General features: G+C 56.6%; 1 protein-coding gene across 2 annotated transcripts in view; it reads right to left on the reverse strand.

Annotated features, from left to right (window-relative positions):
• TSPAN11 (tetraspanin 11) overlaps window positions 1-4,853 on the reverse strand; it is a 63,883-nt gene extending 59,030 nt beyond the window's left edge. For both annotated transcript variants that reach the window (XM_004279009.4, XM_033404258.2), the window contains exons 1-2: window positions 4,734-4,853; window positions 2,673-2,806 (exon numbers count right to left, since the gene is read on the reverse strand). The gene's annotated coding sequence lies outside the window, so the exon portion shown is untranslated. The remainder of the gene's footprint in view (window positions 1-2,672; window positions 2,807-4,733) is intronic.
• Window positions 4,854-8,130: the final 3,277 nt, after the last annotated feature.

An 8,130-nucleotide genomic window follows, 5' to 3' on the forward strand; every position in this document is an offset into this window, starting at 1 on the left:
CTTTAATTTTTCTTTACTTACAATGTCATTAAAAAGCAAGTAAAAAAACCACATCATGACAAGTCAATAAAGAGGCCATGGAAGAAAGGAAAAAGCTTTGTATTTCAGTACCTATAGGCACTTTGTCCTGCTTTTTGAGTTAAGGGCGCGGGCGTAGGGATTTCTCTTTCAGGCACAGACTTAGGCATGGCTGAGGAGTGCTTCTGAAATATCCGCCCAGTGGACATTTACTGAACCCCTACCGCTCGCCCAGCTTCGTGCTGGTTGCCAGGAAAAGAAAGTCAATTTCCATCCTCCAGCAGGGGTGAGGTATACCATTCTGAAACCCGGGTATGGGACATTTTTTCCAAACGTCAGAACCCTCGTACGTGTCTAGTAAAGGGGCTTCTGAGAGGGAAATCTCTTTACGATACTTCATGAAACTTGGGCTTTTACCTGTCAAAAATGCTTCAGATTTCAGCTACCACTCTACACGGTCAACCAGGATAGGTAATGCTTTTTTATTAAAATTTTGCAATCGGTTCCAGACCTCAGGCAAACCGACACAAACAGCTCACTCCTGTCCTTTGTCTTTTTTCTCTTCTGAGCCTTTTAGACACGCTAGAATCTGTTAGTAAATAACATAAGCTGATTCTGAAAAAATGTAAATGATACAAACCAGAAAGGTGGGCACTGGAGAGTGGATCCCTTTCAGTTTTGTGGCTCTGAATCATTTTTTCAGATGGAGAAACAAATTTTCATTTATGTTGAAATTTGGCTGATAAAAAACTTTCAAAACACGGGGTCCGTGTTTAAAAACAAGAGGAAGAACCCATATGTCAGGACAAGGTGAGAACCACTTTGGGTTACCTCCCCCCGCCAACACACATTACCACTGGAGAGGGTCTGGGTACCCTGCTCGTGATCTCAGCAGATCGGGGACCCAGCCGAGCAACTTCCCGTAACGTTTCCTCAACCTCTGTAACATCCTCAAGTCTTGAATTCTTGGTATTTGACAGCAAAGCTCCTTAAGCCTTTCAGATGGGCCATGTGCATAGCCCCCGAGGAGGGGGGCAGTGAGCACGGATGGCAGAAGTTCTGGAATACAGCCAGCTCCTCTCACAGCCAGGTGGGGAGGGGAATGGCCCAGTTGGAAGGACACCCAGAGGAGGTAAGGGACGGGGCTGGCCTGGTGGGGGGAAGCCTCGGGGACCTGAAGCCAGGCTATGACCTAGAGACCGTCTCCTCCGCTTACAGAGCAGGAAGGGTCACGGAAGGCGCTCAGGAGAAGGCAGAGTCCAGATTCCAGGCTGGACAGCTGACCGCCCCGGGCTCTCTGTCCCCTGGCACTTTCCAGACCCTTCTCTGAGCTCCAGCTGTGGCCTGGGTGAGACCCCCCACCCCCACCCCCGCTGCAGTCTGCACTCAGCTGTTCTCGCCTCTCCTCCGGGAAGTGAGTTTCATCTCCTTCACAACTGGCTGCTCGGAGGTCAGGGCTGGGTCTTTATTATTCTCAGGCCTGTGGCACACAGGGAACGTGAGAATATTGACCCCCTGCCCGAACCCCTCTCCCCCCTCCACCACCTCTATTGGCTCTGCCCTCTGCCTGTGTCCTCTTGGAAGGTTAAAGCTTCTGGACCCGGGAACGCACAAGCGTCAGCCCAGCAGGGACGCGTACAAGAAGCAAGGTCAACCGTCAGAGCAACTAGCAGAGGGCTGTGTCCTGCACTCAGTCCCTTCTGTCCACTTCTCCCGTCTCTCTCCTCAACCAGCCACCTAAAACAACCCCACAAACAACTCAACCTCCTTCCCCGTCCTTGGGCGGACTACTGACGCCCAGCCCTTGGGGTTTAGCAAAGGTGGTGATGAACTGTATTCTGTGCCCCAAACCTGGGCACAGCACCGGACAGGGGAGTCACCCCGCCATTCACAAATGAATTTACAAGAAGCGACAAAGGAGGGATGTTTTCCGTGGCTGCTTCAATATAGGGCGTGGCATGCCATCCACCTGGCTCTCCAGGCTCAGGAATCACTCAGAGAGAAGGGCGTCCTCCACTACCAACTACTTGAGAAAAACCAGGCGGAGCAAACTACTGGGGAGAGACACGTGCATCTGGGCAGTCTGCCTGGGACACACCCAAAGGAGGATGATGGCAGACGGGAACCCCGCACAGGCAGCTCACCAGTATCAGCGTGTCTCCTATCCACTCTGTGATGTCCACTGCTTCCTTCTGGTCCAGAACCCCGCACACCCCATGATGCAGAATCCTCTTCACGTTAATCTTGACCCAAAGCTCAGGAAATTAAACCAGTTGCAAAAAAGCAACCATATCATGAATTCCACGGCCAAGCAGTGATGGTTGATGGGATGACAGCTCTGCATGTCTGAACCATAGCCTTTGGTCATCCCCGAAGGCTGAGTGTGCGTTACTCCCCATCCCAGTACTGTTATTTCAACTTGGAGTTGAAAAGGCCCCATCGTCTTCGGATGCAATGGCTTTCTAGTTTTATTTTAATGGGAGGGCCCTTTCTTCAAAGGAAGTCCTATATGGAAGCCAGCCTCTAACTCACATCAGTCCCGAGCTGGGGTGTGCAGAGCCCAGGGCCCTGCCTATGGGCCCGCTCCCCCCTCACAAGCTCCCAGGAGCACGATGTGAAAGACGCGCATCCCTCTCCCTTATTGAGTTACTCACTCACTGACAGCTTCTCCGGAGCACCTACTAGGCTCCAGGTGCGGTGAGCCAGCAGGTAACAGGAGGTCCCTCCTCGGCAAAGCTCTCAGCGTGGCTGGATGCAGCTGACAGCGGTTCAGATGGTGCGGAGAGTGCTAGGAAGGAAACAGATCAGGGCAATGTGACGGAGGCCGGGAGGTGGCCACTTTGGATAGAGGGTCACCTCCTCTCTGAGGACGTGGAATGTGAGCTGAGACCAGAACTATAATCTGGAAAGATGCTGATTTTGACCAACGAGGAAACAGACCCAGAGAGGCCAAGGGACTTTCCCCAGGTCACACAGCGGGTAGGAAGCCGAGCTGCACTGAACCCGGGTTTCTAGGGCTGCTTTACGAAGCAGCTACTACGGGCCAAGAAGCCTTGGTGACAGGTGACATCCAGGGGTGACAAACCACAACCACATCCCGGCGTCTGGGGCTGTGAGGACTCTTGACGCCCTCCCTGCCCTCCTTGGCAGGTACAGCGTTGGTTCTAGAGGATGCCCTGTGACCGGAAGATGGAACCCTGAGGCTGGTGACCAGGGACAGAGAGCTCCCTCCTCTGCCATCTCCCTGGCCTGAACTGTGGCCTGACTGCTTCTGGTGGTGGTGACAAGCAGAGAAAAGCCAGCCGGTGGCTGTGAAGGTCCCAGCCCACCTGGAGGAGGGTCTCTGCACAGCTGAGCTGCTCCAGGGCTATGATCTGAAGACCTGCCAAGCCGGCTGTCCTCTTGTGCTGTGGAAGCATCCACACCAAAGGGGCAGCACCAGGCAGGCCTGCGAATACCTCACGCTCCAAGAGATCGAGGCCCGGCACCGGGCAGACACTCCTATCTCTGGAATATTCTAGGGAGCGGTATGAAGACAGCTGCTGCTGCAGCCCACAGACCTGGCCCCCGAGGCATTCCCCAAAGCCCGATCGGCGCGCCCGTGGGCCTGGCCTTCACCCTTTGTCCCTGGAGCCTCCCCGCTGTCAAAGCACTTTGCTTAGCCAACTTGAGCCTCCAGACACCTCCCGAGGTGGGCAGGACAGCAGTCATTAGTCCCATTTTGCACACGAAGCAACTGAGTCCCAGGGGGACAGGCGCAGGGAACACACTACTGCCGTGGTGACCCTCCACCAAGTTCTGGTTCAAACCCAGGTCTCCAACTCCACCTCTAATCCAGCTGCCCACAGCTAACCACAGACCACCCGCTCCGGCCGAACACCACCCAGGTCTCTCCCACACGGCCACCTACCCTAGGCCCTAGGGTGCACTTGGGGTTTTTCCAGGAGCTCCCTTTTCTCTCCACGCCACCCTGCCCCACAGTGGGTGCCCATGTGCTGAGACGGCCAACACTCACCCCCGCACCCTCGGCAACTGAGACCCAGCTTGAGATGCCCCTTTCATATTTCCAGCCAAGTCATGTGTGTGAACGTACAGCTGGTGAAAACAATACACCTAGAACCTTCCACACCTCCTGTCCTTCTATACCAAGCCAGCCAGCTGCAGGCACAGGAACAGGGAGGACACACAGGTGACAGGGCCTGCAGAGCCGGGTTCCCCCAAATGCACAGATGCGCCCATGAAACTTGTGGACCACCCTGGCAGGCAGACGGACTCACCGAGAACGATCCTGTGCCCGCACAGGAGACACGCCAGCTGCCAACACTGGGCAAGGCCTTGCCGGGGGTACGGAACCAAGGGCTGTACCCATTCTAGTTAGGATGGCTCTGGGCCTGTCACCTCGGGCCCGTGCATAAGAGCCACCAGAAGTCCAGGTGGACAAAGAGAATGACGTTTGGAGGAGGGACAGACGCGCACTGAGGTCCCGAGCTCCCTCCCGAGACACTAAGTGCAGACGGGCAGTCTCCGGAGGACGGATGGGAACACGGCAGCCAGCGGTGCGTGCTCGCCCCATCCTGCCCCCATCCTCCCGGGAGCCGGCTGCCCGGGCCCGCCGGGCCGCGCTCGGCCACGCAACTCCCAGCCCCTCCCGCGGGAGCCCCGAGCGGCCGCCGGGCCCCCGCCGGGCCCCCTCCCGCGCCCCCGCCCGCACTCACCGGTCGCGGGCTCCGCAGCGAAGGCCGCCGGCGCCGGGGCGGGGCTGCAGGGCCAGCGGGTGAGGACCGCAGCTGCGCTCAGCCCCGCGCTCGCTCTGCACTTCCTGCGGCTGCGCCCCGCCTCCTGAGCGCCCACCCCCGGCCCCTCCAATACCCGGGCTCCTTCTCCCGCCGCCCCGCCGGCCGCCCGTCTTTGTTAGGGGTTGGCCTTTCTCCCGTTCAGAGCGCACGAAGCGAATCCAGTCCGAGTCAGGGCAGCTGTGCGGTGGCCCCGGGGTCCCTGCGAGGAGGGGGGATGGATGGATGGATGGATGGATGGGTGGATGGATGGAAGTCGGGCGGCTTGCAGACACCCTACCCGGGCCTCCCGGAGGTCTCCCTGTCCCCCCAAGTGGGCCCCTAGTGGGGCGTGAAACCCCTCAGGGTAGTGGGGGAAGCTGGCCGTGGGGGTGTGCGGGGACTCTAAGGACCGGCCCGTGTGATCACAAAGAGCGTCCCCTTCCTCCCCGCTTCCCCCCAGACCCACGTACACAAGGAAGACCCCATCCCAGCCCTGTCCCTCTGAGAGTCCTGTGGGCCGTCAGCTTTCCATTTCCTGGGCTCTGGGAGTCAAGGTCGCCTCCCGGACTGGAGAAGAAAGCAAGAGTCGACACAGCCCATCTGTCCCGCCCTGGCCCAGAGCAGGGGCAAAGCTGCCTGAACTGGATCCAACCGGTGGGGCCTCATGGTTCCTGTTACCTGCCAAAGCAGCAGAGGCCCGAGCTTACCCAACCGTGGTCTTTTCAAATTTGAGCACAGAGAGCGCCGTTACCCATTTACCAGGCTGCTGGTCCAGGGCTGCCAGCCGTCCTCCCCGCACCTCGGGCTGTGAAAGGGGGCAGAGGGGAGGTGGGATGGGGGCCTCTGAGGGAGGTGACGGCAATAGTCCCTGGGGAGGAAGCACTGAAATGGGGGGTGACTGGGGAAGATGCAGCAGAGGCGGGTCTACGGAGCTGCTTGGGGTGAGGGTCTCAGGAAGGAGGCCTTCGGGGCGCTGGGGGAGAGGGAGACAACAGGAGCACCGAGAAGCTGAGATGAAGGACGAGTGTGGACCAGGCAGGCAGGCCGGGCTGAGGGCAGAACCCGGTCTAAGCAGGGAGAGGGCGGGTGAAAGAAGCTTCCCCGGTTGGCGGGGGTCTGTGCGGTGCCTGGTGCCGCATCACGGAGGAGAGGGCGGTCCTGCAGGGGCCCGGCTCCAGGGCTGCCGAAGACGAGGGCGCCCAAGGAAACGGGGCTAGACTCGGCGATGAGGCGCTCCTCAGGGGCTTCTGAGAGGGTCCCTCAGTGGGGGCAGGATGAGCCAGGTCCCCCTCGTTGGGGGCATCCGGACCCGATCGGGTGATTTACTTCTGCTCCAGAGGCCTCTGAAGGGCCATCCCAGCTCCGGAGTTTCCTGAGGGATCAGCTTCTGGGGAAACTGCATCCAGTTCAAGTTCACTCTCTGCTGTCCCATTTCTCTCACTTATTTTTTTAAGATTATTTATTTATTTATTCTATTTAGTTTTGGCTGCATTGGGTCTTAGTTGCAGCATGCGGGATCTTTCCTCGTGACATGCGGGCTTCTCTCTAGTTGTGATGTGTGGGTTTTCTCTCTGTAGCAGTGGCGCATGGGCTCTAGTTGAGGCATGTGAGCTCAGCAGTTGTGGCGCGAGGGCCCAGCTGCCTCGCGGCATGTGGGATCTTAGTTCCCAGACCAGAGATCGAACCCGCGTCCCCCGTACTGTAAGTCCAGTGGTGGACTCTTTACCACTGAACCACCAGGGAAGTCCCATCTCTGTTGTTTTTTTTAATAGAATTTAAAAAATGTATTTATTTTATTTATTTATTTTTGGCTGCGTTGGGTCTTCTTTGCTGCGTGCGGGCTTTCTCTATTTGCGGTGAGCGGGGGCTACTCTTTGTTGCAGTGCACAGGCTTCTCATTGCGGTAGCTTCTCTTGTTGCAGAGCACAGGCTCTAGGCATGCAGGCTTCAGTAGTTGTGGCTCGCGGCCTGTAGAGTGCAGGCTCAGTAGCTGTGGTGCACGGGCTTAGTTGCTCTGTGGCATGTGGGATCTTCCCGGACCAGGGCTTGAACCCGTGTCTCCTGCATTGGCAGGCGGATTCGTAACCACTGGACCACCAGGGAAGCCCTCATCTCTTGCTTTCTTACAGGCATTGTCCCTAAGAGTCCCTCCCATTGACGCCCGGCTCTCCGTCTCCGTGCGTGGTCTGTTTCCCAGAAATCCAGACTGAGACAGAGGGTCAGTGAGAAAGGGGGCTGAACGAAGGAAAGGTGGGTTGGGGGTAGAGAAGAGGCCATGAACCCCCGGCACCGCATTCAGGGTGAAGGCCGAGCCTGTGGTGGGAGAGAGGCCAGAGCAGCACAGAATGTGAGGGCCCCTCCATGAGACCTCTGGGGAGGACCTGGACCTCTGGGGAGGACCTCAACCTCTGATGAAGCAGTTTCAAGTCACAGATGTGCCGGAGAAGGTGGTGTTAAAGGAAAAGCCTGAGAAACGGTGGTAGAAGATGGTTTTCTAAGGGGTAGAGGAGAGAAGGGTGGAGGAGACCTGAATGGGAGAAGAGGCCGTCGGTGGGGTGAGGATGAGGGGAAATGCGTGTTCACGAAACTTAGTGTTGTTGAAACCGTAGTTAGGAGGGAGAGGGCAAAGTACTCCGGAGGGACCTTTAGCAATATGAGAGGGCCGGTGACAAATGAACCTCTGAGCCAGGATGTCCGCTCTCCAGCACTATCCCTGGCGACATTAACATCGAGAGTAGCGAACCCATGGAAATGTGATATGCAATTTTAAATTTCCCAGTAGCCCCCTTAAAAAAATGTATAAAAAGAAACAGGTGAAATGACTTCTAATGATACATCTTATTTAACACAATATATCTAAAAACGTGATCATTTCAACATGAATCAATATAAAAAGTTATTAAAGAGATGTTTTACATTTTCTTCAAACTAAGTCTTCAGACCCTGTGTGTATTGTATACGCACAGCATATCTGAATTCAGATGCTGCCTCTACGTTGGGAGTGCCTGGATTTCATAACATTTATGATTGAAGAAGTAGATTTATAAACCTAAGCTGCTCTATACACACTTAGCTTTCCAGTAACCACGTCGAGTGATCAGTTTTAAAATTTAAGTTTACAGGGCTTCCCTGGTGGCGCAGTGGTTGAGAGTCCGCCTGCCGATGCAGGGGACACGGGTTCGTGCCCCGGTCCGGGAAGATCCCACATGCCGCGGGGCGGCTGGGCCCGTGAGCCATGGCCGATGAGCCTGTGTGTCCGGAGCCTGCGCGTCCAGAGCCTGTGCTCCGCAACGGGAGAGGCCACAGCAGTGAGAGGCCCGCGTACCGCAAAAAAAAA

The sequence above is a fragment of the Orcinus orca genome, chromosome 11 (genome assembly GCF_937001465.1).
Source record: "Orcinus orca chromosome 11, mOrcOrc1.1, whole genome shotgun sequence".
NCBI lineage: Eukaryota > Metazoa > Chordata > Mammalia > Artiodactyla > Delphinidae > Orcinus > Orcinus orca.